Raw genomic sequence first — 16,156 nt, forward strand, 5'->3', positions numbered from 1 at the left:
TCAACTTCCCTCTTCTCTCTCCGTTTCAGAGTCTTTTCATAGCTTCATCACTCTTCCTTCCTTAAATCATCTTTATCTTTCCGGTCTCTGAGAAGCAAGTGGCCTGTGGCATGGGCAACATTCGTAAGTAGATTCCCTTTCATCAACATGATCATCTCTCTTCTCTATACATTTTTAAGACTTGTATATCCCCCAAAAAGTAAAAGCCCACCTTCAAGACTGCTACCCTGTGGGTCAAGGCCTCCTACCCTTCTCAGGCCCTCTTGTGAATGACAGCTGGTGATAATACAAAATAAATATTTGGTTTCTGTCCCCAGTTCCTGACACTCAGCTCCCCAGACCCACAGACTCTCCAGAGTGATGAATGTAATTTTGTTCCTTTGTAAGCTAATTAGATGATTGTTCGCTTGGGGTCCCTACTAGCTCCAAGACAGGGCTGGTCACCAGGAAGGCCAAGACATTACTAGAATGTTGAAACTTTGAGTCCTACCCCTTGACCATCAGGGAGGGAAGAGGTGCTGGAAATTGAGTTAATCACCAATGGCCAATTATTTAATTATATCTACATAATAAAACTTTCATAAAACTCCTAAATGGTGGGGTTTGGAGAGCTTCCAAGTTGGTGAACACATCAAGGTTCTGAGAGGATGGTGTGCACAGAGAGGGCAGGGAAACTCTGCACCCCTCCCCTCATATCTTACATCTCCTTGCTTCCAATCTATTTGGTTATTCCTGAGTTGTATCCTTTATAATAGACTGCTAATAGTACGTAAAGCACTTATTTAAACTCTGTGAGCTGTTTGTCTCCAAAGACTGATCAACCTTTAAGGAGAAACCAATCTTATTTGCTCTGCTATGTTGCCATCACATAACATAGAGATTTTGGAGGAAATTATAAAGGTGAGTTTTATTGAATTTATCTCTCAAATTGGAGTACTGTATTTATTATCAACTCAACTCCCCCATTTAAAAAAAAAATCATTCACTCTCTTACCTTCTCTCCAGCCATCACCCTTTTGTTCTCTTCTTTCTATTCCAACTTCTCATAATGTTACCTACTTACTATCTCCAGTTCCTGATTTTTCAAGCCATTCTCAACGGCTTCTGTCCCCGCCACTTCCTAAAGCAGCCCTTCCTAAGGTCATCAAAAAACTGTTTGTCACTGTAAGCAATAAACTCTTTTTAATCCTCAATTTTACTTAATTTCTCATTGGTATTTGATAATGTTAATCTAATTACTTCTTTCTTCTTTTGTCTTGAAATGCTGTTTTCACTTCCTGGATATCCTTCTGGTTTCCTGGTTCTTCTCTGGCTCCATTGCAGGATCTTGCTCCTTTATTCAACCAGTATTTGTTGGATTTCTTCAAGACTGGTTCTAGGTCTTCTTTGCTTACCCTATTCTCTATTGCAAAGCACCATCAGCCATGCCTCTGGCTTCAATTATCACCTGTTAGTAAATGGCTAACACATTTACATCTCTAGCTCAGACCTGTCCTCTGAGTTCCAGTCCATTATTTCCATTTACCTGCTGGATCTACCCTCATGGACATCTCAAAATCTCCTGAGGCTCAACGTAAGCAAAAGTGAACTCACTGCTGTGTCAGACATCTTGGCAGGAAGAAATTGCACCTCCTATTGAAAATAAGAAGAATTTTACAAAAAAAAAAAATATGTTAATAAAAGGTCTGTTTGCCAAGGTGGAGACATGGTTAAAATAAACCAACAAGGAACAGAGAGCTGGTGAAATAAATACTCTGATATCACCCTCTCTGCCCCTGTGACCTCCTGACCATTGGCAAAACTAAAGCAGACACTATAAAATATGGAAGCTTGTTGAAGCATAGAGGTCAACCTTCTAGGGCTCAGATCAGGGTGGAAAGGGAATGGAACTAAAGGGACAAATGAACAATATTCAGCATAATGATTGTGTTAGTCCAGTTTGCATTGCTATAAAGGAATACCTGATGGATAATTTATAAAGAGAGGTTTATTTTGCTCACGATTCTGCAGAGTGTAAGCATGGCACCAACATCTGCTTCTGGTGAAGCCTCAGAAAGCTTTTACTCACGGCAGAAGACAAAGGGAAGCCAGTGTGGCACATGGTGAGAGAGGGTCACATGGTGAGAGAGGGTGCAAGAGAGAGGCCATGCTCTTTTAAAACAATCAGCTCAATCAGCTCTTGCATGAATTAATAGAGCAAAAATGCACTCATTACCATGGGGAAGGCACTAAGCTATTCATGAGGGTTCTGATCCCATGACCCAAACACCTGCTACTACCCACTTCCAACATTGGGACTTACATTTCTACATGAGATTTAGAGGGGACAAACAGCCAAACCATATCAATGATCTTCCAATCAAAACAAGTTTTCTTGCATCATTCCCTACTTGGGGAATGGTATCACCATCATCCAGTCAATCAAATCAGAAACCTAGAATTTTCTTGACATTTCTTCTCTCTTATCCTGCAGACCCATGCCATCGAATGTCCTAACAGAACTTCTCAGAATAATCTGGCTTAAACTATTTTGACACAACCTGCTTCAGATTTATGTGTACCTCTCGTTCATAGCTCGCATTACAATTGTAAGTTATGTTGCATATAGGATTACTTTACTAGCATCTTGCCTTCCCTCTGACCTATAAAATTCATCTTGGCAGAGACTATGATTATTTTTGTTCACCATGATTTCTCCAGTCTCTTGCCACAGTCCCTGGCATGGAGTAGGCACTGAATAATATTTGTTATCTGAGAACATGTTAGAGCTTGTGGGGATATATAGATCACACAGTCACATTCTATCATGAGGGGAGAGCAGAAATCATACCATCAGTAGAGAAAGTTAAGCAACTTGTCCAAGAAATCAAAGTAAATTATTTTTTTTTAAATGGTAGATTTACTATTAACCAAGTGTTTGATCCTAAGAGTTTTACAAATTTATCGGGAGTAACTCTCAGTGCACCAACTCAGACATACAGGAAATACCTATTTCTGTATTTTCTTTCAGTTCAATAAAATTGAACTTTGAACCCTGCTAAGTAGGCTGCAAGAAAATTCAGTTATTTCAGAATCCCTCCCTTCTCTAAGAATTGCAACAGAATCAAGAAGGTTTGTTCAATATCTAGCGATTATAGGAAGGGCTTCTAGTCTACAGTTAGTCGTAACCCTGCTGAAATCATAATGAGTCTATAGTGATGTGCTGAGATTAGAGGGTCGCTGCTGCCATACTACCTGTGGGTTAAGTGCAGGAATCTGCATCTGGGCTGAAAGCCTCAGAACCCAGAGTCCAGTTTCCCTGCACATTCTGAAAAGAACTCCCCTTACTTACCCCTGGGTTTTGAGACTTTAGGAGGAACTCTGTGGGTATGTGCTCTTACCCCACTCTGGCTTCGGTGCTCTCCTTTTATTATAAAAACAAACTGATAATCTCTCTCTCCCTCCCACATTCCCTCTCTCCTGGTATCCCTCAAAAAGGATTTCTTAGTGGACTTTCATCAATAAGCTCAGGATTTAGTAAAGCAGAAGCTGGGAAGGGAAGTGGTTTGCAGGCAACTCCTGCTATAATTGAAATTCTTTTTCAAAGCAAAGAAACATAGAAGAGCTGTTTACTTTGGTAGAATGGATGTGGGGGAGGAGAAAAACCAAAGGAAAACAAAACATAACTGTATTTCTCAAAAAGTATATTGCCACACTAATATCATTTCATTAAACTTCACAGCAAGCTTGTGAGCAGTTAATTAATACAGCCTCCAACTTTTAGATGAGAAAAAAATACTGAAACAAAGAAGCTTTGAATAACTTTTCCAAGGCAACTCAACCAGTAAGTGACCAAGAAAGATTTAAGTTCAAACTCTGACTTCCCTTGAGCTTCTGTTCTGGCTTTGGGGAAATGGAGAGGAAGACAGTAACTGTATAAGGCTTGACATCTGTCATGACTTGATGGCATGAGCCAGGAAGCCTGTTAATAGATGAAAAAAAAACAAAAACAAAAAAAACAGGCTTAATCGCTTGGAATACAGAATGTAAAATGGGGTTTCCCTGGTGTAGAGAAAAGGACAATAGGAAGAACTTTATTTGAGAAGTGGAAAGTAAAAATCTGAATTATCAAAAGAAGAAATTTAGAAAGGAAGATGTCCTTGGACTCGAGGCTCTGACTTGGACTTTCCACCTGTGAGTCATTCAACTTGCTCCAAAGGCAAGACATGTTTTTTTTTTTTTAGCAATACTTTTGAGTTGAGATTTTTTTAATGAATTCCAAATGAAAACCCTTGTCCTCTTCGTGGGACAATCTTTTGTTTTAATGCCAAAGATTTACTGTTTGATGGAGAAAATGTTGTCAAAATATGGTTCCCATTTCATAGTCATCAGAAAACACATGGGAGGGATATATACACTTCCTGGACACACACACACACACACACAGACACACACACACACAGACACACACACAACACAGACACACGAATAACTTTCCTAAATAATTTGATGATGACATTTGGAATTGATCTCATGCATATTAAACCCTCTGAAAAGTCCATCTCTATGAAGTGAAGCTTTAAGTATTAAGCTTTGTTGCCTACAAAGGTCAAATACACCCCCTTGTGGTAAAATGGCATATTTTATTTCCAGATGATCATAGAGCTCACGAGATGGTAGTTTGAAGAATAATGAGTACTTGAAAGGAAACAATGAAACTTATAACGCCTTTATGCTGTAATGTCAAGATCATTTTTAAAAAATATTAATTATGTCTGTCTTATGGACCCCCATAATCTCTAATTTTCAAATGAAAAAACTGAGGTCCCAAAAGCTTGCATAACTTTTGCAAGTTATGGCCAAGGCAAGCCCCCTAAGGAGTATAACAGTGAAGTAAAACAAAGACATCCAATGTCCTCTCTGTTACAACAAACATACCGTAATAAAATGGATCCAATTGATCCTCAAAAGTTATGAGAGATAATTAGGAGAGTTAAGGTTGAAAAACTAAGACTGCATAAAGGTGAATGCAATCTTGTAACAGATGCATGTGTAACAGATTGTATCAATGGTGAACAGTTAACTGCTGTAAGTAGGGGAAGGGTCAGTTACCCAGGCACAGGAAGACCTTCATGTTATTTGGCTTTCCACCCAATACTTGCTGTCCATCAGTCAATCACTTGTGAAACCAATTCATCAATATGTTTTCAGTGTCTGATGTCTGCTAGGCTGTCCTAGGAACTAATGATATAGTAGTCACCAAGACAGACAAGATCCCTGGCCTCACGGAGTTTACATTCAACCTGGGTATACTGGCTTTCTGTCATTGTACAAATTATTCGAGTTCTAAAACAAAACTCATTTATAGCATGCAGTTCCCTAGGTCAAAAGGTGAGCTGGGGTCCCTCGTAAGACCAAAATTAAGGTGTCTGCCAAGCACTGCTCCTACCAGGAGGCTCTGGGGGGAAGAATCTACTTTCAAGTTCATTCAGGTGGTTGACAGAATTTAGCTCCTAATGGTTATAGGACTCAGGTCCCCAGTCGCATGCTGTTTATCTGTCAGGGCCTTTCTCAGCTCCTTCAGGCTACACGCATTCCTCATCCCATAGTTCCTCCATCTTCAAACCAGCAATGATCCGTCCGTTCTTCTCATGCTTTGACTTCCTCTAACTTCCTCTTCTCGACCAGTTAGAGAAAATCCTCTGCTTTTAAAGGGCTCCTGTGATTCTGTAAGGCCCACCCGGATCATCTCTTTTTTGCCCTATAATATAACATAATCATGGGAATGATATCTCATCATATTCCCAGCTTTCACCCACACTCAAAGGGAGAGGGAGCATATAATGGTGAAGGTCACTGACGGTCATTCTTAGAAATCTGCCTCTCAAAATGGGCAAGACAGTCACGAAAACAAAAGCATAATTTTTGGTTCTGAAGCCTTAAGAAAGGAAATAAACAGGCTGCTATAATAGAGAGAGCTGAAAATATGAGAATGAGCTAGTTGCACAGCAGGAAGAGTGTTCCGGACCAAGAGAAGATCCTGAGATGAAATAAAGTTTGGGATATTCTGGCAATGGAGAGAGTTCAGCAAGGGAGAGAGTGGTGCAACGTAAGGTTGGAGAGTTGTGTCCAAACAAGTTAGTGTGGAGATTTGCAGACCTTGGTAAGGAGCTGGGATTTAATTTTTAATACACTTAAAAGTCAATGAAGCATTTAAAACTCAGGAAGAGTATGATCTGATTTGTATTTTTAAAACACAGTTTTTTTTTTTTGTCTCGCTCTGTTGCCCAGGCTGGGGTACAGTGGCGCGATCTTGGCTCACTGCAACCCCTGTCTCCCAGGTTCAAGGAATTCTCTGCCTCAGCCTCCCAAGTAGCTGGGATTACAGGCGTCCACCAGCATATCTGGCTAATTTTTGTATTTTTAGTAGAGATGGGGGATTTCACCATCTTGGCCAGGCTGATATTGAACTCCTGACCTCGTGATCCACCCACCTCAGCCTCCCAAAGTGCTGGGATTACAGGTGTGAGCCACCGCACCTAGCCAAGACAATTTTAGATGCTGGGTGGGAAGGGGATTGTAAGGGAAAAGAAGTAGAATCACGGTAAGAAATTGGGGCGCATCATGGGTCCAGGACAGAGACGATGGGGCTGGGGCTATTGTGGAGGCAACAGAGCGCGTGTAAGGAGGTCTCTTCCAAAGATACATTTAAGAGCTTTGACTGACAGGACTTCCTGGTAGACTGTTCACTTCTTTGACATATGTCATCACCTAGAATTGAGATTTTACATATTTTGATAAAAACAAATGTAATGTCATTTGCAGCAAATATTTTTATGTACCTGGGAAGAGCAAGCAATATTTTATGTACCTGGGAAGAGCAAGAGTTGACTGCAGAGGAGACCCCATCAGGATGTGTCGGAGAAAGAAGCCAGCTCAGGCTTCCAAAGCCGGTATTGTGGAAGGCCAGTCAGCAGGAAGGTGAAACTCCCCACCCGGGGCAGCCTCCTTCAACCTGAAGGTCTCTCTTAGCCCACGGGGGACCACAGGATCTAACCTAGCAAAGGAGATTTCAGTATAAAATTTCCCTTCCTGTTGGCCTGTCCTGAAAGATTTCAAAAAGATTCACATAGACGCTTAGGGAATCTACGAACAAAATCTCAGTGTCGTGTAGACAAAGACCTACTTCTCTAAGAGTGAATGGTGTAAAAGAAGACCAATATGAGGAATCGAAGCAAATTACTTTCTTCAAAGCAGCATCAGTGTAACTAACTCGTACTGAGAAAACTTTTTGAAGAACTTTATATTCTCAAAGATGTTTAAGAAAATGTTACTTCATTTAAAAAAAAAAAACACAGGCAATCATAAAATAGAATAGGTATTCACTCTTACCCTTCATTATGTTACATATATGTAATGTATAATATGTATAAATGCACACACATACATACACACATCAATGAGGAGGCTTCTGTCTTTTGTACAGTCTGGAATCATTCAAATAAACATAGGCATTATCCATTGTAATATATTGAACTCAGCTGTAAAACCATTTGAGCCTATTTCCTTTTTTTAAATACTAGCTCTGTAATTATCATTTTAGTCCTTTCTGTGTCTGTCCTGGTTTTTTAACTCTTCCTGGATCCTTTTCAGAAGTTAATGTTTTAATAGGAGCCCTTTTGTGCCCTCAAGATCTTAAAATATATTGCCACATTGTTGCACATAATAGTCTCTAATATTTCTTTAAATCTCTTCCATATTTATATCTCCTTTCTTGTTACTAACATGGCATGATGTTGCTTGCTTGCTTTTTATTTCACCAGAATCAGCAGAGAAAAAACTATTTTATTAGCCCTTTGAAGTAACAACTTTTGGTTTTATTTATCTCTTCAAACCCTTCCGTCATTTTCTAGTGAATCAATATAAGCTTATCTTCCCTAATACCCACCTCTTGCTTTCCTTTGGTTTATTTTGGATTTTTTTAAAATTTGTGAGATATATGCTTTGTTCATTAGCTTGGTGTCTTTATTTTTGTTAAAGATAATGTCGTGTACAACTATACAATTTTCTAGGTATTTTAGTCATGACCCACAGATTTTGCTAATGAAATATTTTATTTTTATTATTTTTGAGAAAACTTGTTGGCTGGGCATGGTGGCTCACACCTGTAATCCCAGCACTTTGGGAGGCCAAGGCGGGCGGATCACAAGTTCAGGAGATCCAGACCATCCTGCCTAACACGATAAAACCCCCCTCTACTAAAAATCCAAAAAAATTAGCTGGGCGTGGTGGAGGGCACCTGTAGTCCCAGCTACTTGGGAGGCTGAGGCAGGAGAATGGCGTGAACCCAGGAGGCGGAGCTTGCCATGAGCAGAGATCGCGCCACTGTACTCCAGCCTGGGTGACAGAGTGAGACTCCATCTCCAAAAACAAAAAACAAAAAAAAAGAAAACTTGTTTTTTTAGATATGATCTGGTTAATGGGTTATTTGTGAGAGTGTTTTTTTAATTTATGCAAAAATCGCTTTTGGTCCATTTTGGTTTCATTGTTCATTTCTAGTTGTACTGAATTATGATAAAAGAATGTGGTCTATCAACTTTGCACTTTGGGTAAATTATTAAAGTTTTCTTTTGGTCAAGTACATCATTGAACTTTTGTAAGTGTTCCATAAGCATAAGAAAAAAATAACCTTTTCTTGTCATAGAAAGACATGTTGTCTCTATCAGTGTGTTTCTGCAAGCGTGAGTGCACTGAATAGCCGAATTTTAATTGTATATTACTTTATAGCTTGTGTTGTTCAAACACTAGATAAACCTACTTATATTTTGCTATTTAATTTGTCCAATTTGAAAGGAGTACATTAAAATTTCCATTTGCAAATTTCCAAATTTCCATTTTGGAAATTGGAATTTCCGTTTTTCATTTTGAAATTTACCGTTTCCAAAATGCAATTATAAGAAGAAATAATTGCATATTTAAATAAATCTCTCTTTGCCTTTTTAGTAGTTCTTCAGACATTCTAATATTTAATAAATGGTGCTAGCATGATTTGCTGTCCATTCTAGACAAAAGCAAAGCCAGGCTCAGCACATATGCAGCAATTAATTGCACATGGATTAAATATGTATATGTAAAATAAAAGCACTAGAAGAAGTTTCAGGAGAATGTAGCTCTAGGGATCTTTCCAAGCAAGCCTATAGAAATCAAGAATCCATAAAGACACTTTTTGCCACATAAAATTTTTAACTATTTATATGGCAAAAAGTTGCAAAGTCAAAAGGCAAATGTCAATGGGTATAATGGCAAAGGTTTCCAGAAAAATCCCCTTGTGAGCCTGGGCCCTTCCTTTATAGCCCATATTGCAATGAGACTTTCTCTCTTTCATCACATTAAATTGTTAAGAAACAATTTGAATTGTTTCTTAAATTAGTTGAAACCTGTAAGACTTAAATATACAGCAGGCTTGTATACCAGCAGTCCCCAGCCTTCTTGGCACCAGGGACTGGTTTCGTGGAAGTTATTTTTTCCATGAACTGGGGGTCAGTGGGGGGATAGTTTGGGGATAATTCAAGTGCATTACATTTATTGTGCACTTTATTTCTATTATTATTACATTGTAATATATGATAACATAATTATACAACTCATCATAAATGTAGAATCAGTGGGAGGCCTGAGCTTGTTTTCCTACAGCTAGATGGTCCCATCTGGGAGTGATGGGAGACAGTGACAGATCATCAGGCATTAGATTCTCATAAGGGGCACACGACCTAGATCCTTCGCATGTGCAGTTCACAATGGGGTTCGCCTCCTATGAGAATCTAATGGCACCACTGATGTGACAGGAAGCGGAGCTCAGGTAGTAATGCCCACTTGTCCACCACTCACCTCCCACTGTGCAACTCAGTACCTAACAGTCCACGGACCAGTACCAGTCCACAGCCTGGGGGTTGGGGATCCCTGTTGTACCTTGATTAGCAACAGTCTGTATTTATCTATACATGTTGTGTTTGAAACTTAAGACAGCGGTTACCCTTTACCAGATCATTTCAAAGACCCAGTGGGTGACCTGGGCCTGGGCAGTCCTGCCTCTGAAGGCCCAGCAGTTTCTGAAGAATTCCATGCAGCTTCAAATTAGAAAAGCTAACAAAAGTCAGGGTCCTTCAGCCCATCTCAAGAGCTGAGAGGGATGACCAACACACACCAAGTTCCTGCTGATGACTTTTGTACTAGCTGAGAACTGCGGGAGTAATTGATAAGAGGGGGGAAAATATCCATTCCTTGGAACATACAGACTCTGAGAAACACAATCAAGGCCCTTAAAAGTTGCTCAATACAACTCTTAAAATATGCTGGATCAGATAGATTGTGGTGGAATTTTAACAAACTTTGAAAAACAGATTACATCTCTGCTATATAAATTGTGGTGGAGGAGGGTGGGGGAAATCCCATTTTAGGAAGCTAGCATGACTCTGAGACAAAAATCTGGTAAAAAGCACAAAATATGAAACTAGTAACCTGCCTAGTTTCCAATACGGCGTCAGCATGGTGAGAAGTTGTAACACTTTACTCCGCGTAGAGTTAGGGATCCTCTCCTTTCCGCCCCGTATGACTAGGAATAAGAAAGATGGCATTGAAGCCTGCTGTTTTTTGTACTCAGACTCGTGAGTCTAGTTTCTACATATAAAAGTCACTCACAGGAAAAAATAGAATCTGTTCTTAGACATTGGAAATAGACAGTGCATCTTCAATCAAACTAACAGAACTAGTAAAACCCTGACAATTCAAATGACAGACAAATGGTGAATCTCCCAAAATCAAAAAAGGGCCTATAGATCAGAAAGGAAAGGACAAGGTAACAGAAAAATGTGCCAAGTCTATAACAAGCAAGCTACAGAACAGAAAACTACAAATGACCAATAGGTATATTAAAAGATTCTCACCTTACTAGTGATCAAGAAAACACAAATAAAGCAACAAGATGTTCCCATTTTTCCCCCTCAAAACTGGCACAAATTAAATAAGCTATGAGATCCAGTGCTGCAGAAAGTTTGAATGGGCACTCTTGTACATTGTTGGTATGAGTATAAATTAGTACAACATCCTTGCAAAATGTTCTGGCAATATCCACTGAACATCAGAATATATAGATGTTTGTCCCCACAATCTCACACTGAGAGATCTAATCTATAAAAATAAAAGCACCAGTGAGATTAGAGTTACAGTGTCATTACTTACAGCATCATTTTTTTACATACATCTTGGAAACAACCTGAGTGTCATTAATTAGGGGACTGCTTAAATCAAGCATGATTCAATTGTATTGGGGAATACTATTCAGGCATTAAAAAGAAAGAGCCAGATCTATATCTATTGGCCCACATGATTTTCCAACAATAGTTCTTTAATAATACTAAGTAGAAAAAAATTACCAAATAGAATAAAATAGAGAAAGAAAAGATAAATATATAACAAAGGTCTAATAACCAGCATATATAAGGAATTTAAACAAATTTACAAGAAAAAAAACATTGAAAAGTGGACAAAGGGCATGAACAGACACCTTTCAAATGAAGACATGCATGCAGCCAACAAACGTATGAAAAAAGGCTCAATATCACTGATCATTAAAGAAACACAAATCAAAACCACAGTGAGACACCATCCCACATCAGTCAAAATGGCTACTATTCAAAAATAAAAACATAACAGATGCTGGTGAGGTTGTGGAGAGAAGGGAACACTTATATACTATTGGTAGGTGTGTAAATTAGCTCAAGCATTGTGGACAGCAGTATGGCAATCCCTCAAAGAGCTAAAAACAGAACTACCATTCAACCCAACAATCCCATTATTGCGTATATGCCCAGAGGAATAGAAATCGTTCTACCATAAAGACACATGCACGTAAATGTTCACTGAAGCACTATTCACAATAGCAAAGACATAAAATCAACCTGAACACCCATCAGTGACAGACTGGATAAGGAAAATTTGGTACATACACCGTGGAATACTATGTAGCCATTAAAAAGAATGAGATCATGTCTTTTGCAGGAAGATGGATGGAGCTGGAGACAATTATCCTTAGCAAACTAACACCACATGTTATAGAGAAATAAATACCACATGTTCTCACTTATAAGTGGGAGCTAAATGATGAGAATTCGTGAATGCATAGAAGGGAACAACAGACACTAGGGTCTACTTGAGGGTCGAAGGTGGGAAGAGGGAGAGGAGCAGAAAAAATAACTATTGGCTGCTACGCTTTGTACCTGGGTGATGAAATAGTCTGTACAACAAACTCCCATGACACAAATTTACCTATATAATAAACATTCACATGTACCCCTGAACCTAAAATAAAAGCTAAAAAAAATAAGGAAAGGAAGAAAAGACAAACAGATAACATTTAGAAAAATAAAGGAGATATAACAATATAGGAAGAAGAATAAGTTTATGAGTATAGTATATGCATGTATGTGTACACATACACAAAATATTAAGTACACATATACACTACTTGAAAACCTGATTACTATAAAAGTTGAAACATACAGCTTCATTCTTTTCAGTGGTAGAAAACCTGAATAAACAAATATATTTGCAAGTATCTGAAAAAAATTGTTCAATACAACTCTTAAAATATCCTGGATCAGATAGATTGTGGTGGAATTTTAACAAACTTTGAAAAACAGATTACATCTCTACTATATAAATTGTGGTGGAGGAGGGTGGGGGAAATCCCATTTTAGGAAGTTAGCATGACTCTGAGACAAAAATCTAGTAAAAAGCATAAAATATGAAAACTAGGTAACCTGCCTGGTTTCCAATATGGCAGGATTATAAAAGCTTGTAGCACAACATTTGGTTAAGTAACATAAAATCAAAATATGCGGCTGGGCATGGTGGCTCACACCTATAATCACAGCATTTTGGGAGGCCGAGGTGGGTGGATCCCTTGAGGTCAGGAGTTCGAGACCAGCCTGGCCAACATGGTGAAACTCTGTCTCTACTAAAACTACAAAAATTATCCGGGCATGCTGGCACAAGCCTGTAATCCCAGCTACTTGGGAGGCTGAGGCAAAAGAATCGCTTGAACCCAAGAAGCAAAGGTGGCAGTGAGCCAAGACTGTGCCATTGTACTCCACCTTGGGTGAAGAAGCGAGACTCCATCTCAAAAAAAAAAAAAATCAAAATATGCATAAGCATACCGTAACTATCTATATGAAGGTAATTATGCAAATATTTCCATTTTTAAATAACTTGCAAAAGTTAATCCACTACTGATTAAAATCCAAGAGGTTTTTTGTTGTTATCGTCAGAGAGTTTTTTCAAGAGAGTGGGAGAAGGCAAGGGTCATCACTAAAATTCTTAAATTCACCAGAAGAAGAAATACATAGGAGAAATAGATGAGAACTTTAAAAAATATATAAAGAATAATAGCAAAAGGAACATATTCCACCAGAAAGCCACATGTACTTAAAATAATTAAAATCAATGTAACCTCAGTACAGGATTGCACAGACAGGTAAAGAATGAGACCATCCTGGCTAACACGGAGAAACCCCGTCTCTACTAAAAAATACAAAAAAGCTAGCCGGGCGTGGTGGTGGGCGCCTGTAGTCCCAGCTACTCGGGAGGCTGAGGCAGGAGAATGGCATGAACCCGGGAGGCAGAGCTTGCAGTGAGCTGAGATCCGGCCACTGAACTCCAGCCTGGGCGACAGAGCGAGACTCTGTCTCAAAAAAAAAAAAAAGAATGAGAATAGAAAATCCAGAATGGCACAAGATCAAAAAATTGAGTAAGTGATACATGAAAATTTTCAGCTCTGCATAGAAAGACAACATGTTTCAGAAATGCTATTTTAAAACATGATTTGCTGTTTGGAAAAAGATTCTATTCAACCCAGAATTCTAATTTAATTCGTTGGTAATCAAAGAAATACAAAGAAAAGCAAGGTATTCTAGTTTCTTTGCTTATTATGTCAGGAAAGATACAAATATTGTGGTCAAAAGGATGGTCCCAGTGGGGTGCAGTGGCACAAACCTGCCCCTGCAGTCGCAGAGACTGGGGAGGCTGAGGTGAGAGGATCTCTTGAACCCAGAAGTTTAAGCCTGGACAACTTAGTGAGATCTTATCTCAAAAAAAAAAAAAAAAAGATGCTTCCTGTGTTGGTGGGATTAAAAATGGGCACAGAATTTCTGCTGTGCCATGTGACCACATTTAACACTGAAACTGACACGATAATTCCACTTTGAAGAATTTATTAAGAAATAGATGACAGCGGACAATCTGCAACAACATTGAAGAGCTACAGAAAATACATTTTCCTACTAAAATAAAATATTGCGAGATGAACCCAAGAAGAGTGAAAAAACTGGAACAGAACTTGTACCAGAGAATACAATGGAGAGGTCATCATTGAGCAACTGCTGAAAAAAAAAAGAACCAGCTTCAAATGATTTTACAGCTCAGTTCACTGTATCTTTAGGAAATAGATGATGTGCATATGCAAACAATTCCAGAGTGCAGAAAAGAGAGAACTCACCTCATTGAGTTTTATGGAGATGGGCAAAAGTCGAGTCCCTCCAATGGCAGTAAATCTGGATCTCTGTCTCCATCCCAAAGTGGGGGGCTCCCCTCTGTAGCGCAACGTCCCTTGCCCTACCCCAGAGCACAGAGCTTTCTCCCCTCCCAGAGTCTAGCCTTTGGAAAACGAGACCGGAAGGATCCCTTTGATCCCTGGGATTACTAAGTTTTCAAAGGAACCTCCCAGCTCTTGGAACTGAGCTAAAGGCCATGGAGCAAGAATTAAGTGCAAATTTTCTTACCTCATTATCCTGCCAAATTATGTATACATAAATTTCAAAAGAATTTTTCACAAATATTTTCAGAAGTAGCCTTTAGTTTCATGCATTTTTTTATTAATTACAATTTCTTCTTTATCATTGTACATATTGTTTGAAGCTCTGAACAATAAACATGTTCTTTTATGATAAAAAACAAAAGCTATTTTCATGATTAAAAAATGGGATTTTATATTAATAGATCAACTTAGGGAAAAGTTGACATCTTTACAATATTAAGTCTTCCCGTATAGGATAATGAGCAGGAATTAAACTTATCTATGTAAAGCCCTATTTAGTGTATCTCGGATACCTTTTGTAGTTTTCTTCACGTAGTTATAGATATTTAATATATTTGGTTGATGTTGTTCATTATAACTTTTTCATTTTAACTTCCAACTGGTTGTTGCTGGTATACAGTAAAAGGATTGAATTCAATGCATTTCTAGAAGACTAGCTCTCTAGAGGGAACCTGACATACTAGTTTTGTAATTGGCATTGATGCCTTTAGTGTCTTGCCTTTGAATATGATGTTTGTGGTTATTTATTTATTTAGATGGAGTGTCACTCTGTCACCAGGCTGGAGTACAATGGCATGATCTTGGTTCACTGCAACCTCTGCTTCCCAGGTTCAAGCAATTCCCCTGCCTCAACCTCCCAAATAGCTGGGACTACAGGCGTGTGCCACCATGCCTGGCTAATTTTTTTGTTTATTTGTTTGTTTTTTGTATTTTAGTAGAGATGAAGTTTCACCACATTGGCCAGGATGGTCTTGATCTCCCGACTTCGTGATCCACCCGCCTCAGCCTTCCAAAGTGCTGGGATTACAAGGGTGAGCCACCACGTCCGGCCTTGATGTTTGTGGTTTATTTCAGAAAGATGTCGTTTTCTTGGTCAGGAAGTATATTGTGGTTGCTAATTATCAATTTTTTTCTAGCAACCATTCAAAAATATTTCAGTGTATGTGAGGAATACCTTTATGGTCTTTTTTTTTCCAAACTGTTAATGCATTCATTACTATTAATCTATTTTTAAGACTGAACCATTTCTTGGTTTCTGAAAAAAACCAAAAAACAAAAACCCTACCTCTTCAAGAGTATTGCTGATTCTATTGCCAATGTTTGTCTTAGGGTTCGGCCTTGGTATATATTTAAAAATGACTTTTGTCTGTGGCTTTCTGTTTTTATGGGATACATTTGTCAAGCTTTCTTAGCTATGCCCTGCTAACCTCGTAGAATAAATTGCAAAGTTTTCCATATTTTCCATGCTTTTCAATGCCTAAATGGTATAAAAACGGTTTCTAAAAGAACTAATAGCCTTTGAGTCTC

At 38.7% G+C, this 16,156-nt stretch overlaps 1 long non-coding RNA gene across 1 annotated transcript in view; it reads right to left on the bottom strand.

Moving 5' to 3' along the window:
• The window catches only part of LOC144335343 (uncharacterized), a 52,471-nt gene extending 37,809 nt beyond the window's left edge, over positions 1-14,662 (bottom strand). Inside the window, exon 1 of the long non-coding RNA XR_013406125.1 lies at positions 14,531-14,662. This is a non-coding gene — a long non-coding RNA (uncharacterized LOC144335343). The remainder of the gene's footprint in view (positions 1-14,530) is intronic.
• Between the last annotated feature and the right edge of the window lie 1,494 nt (positions 14,663-16,156).

The sequence above is a fragment of the Macaca mulatta genome, chromosome 16 (assembly GCF_049350105.2).
Source record: "Macaca mulatta isolate MMU2019108-1 chromosome 16, T2T-MMU8v2.0, whole genome shotgun sequence".
Taxonomy (NCBI): Eukaryota; Metazoa; Chordata; class Mammalia; order Primates; family Cercopithecidae; genus Macaca; species Macaca mulatta.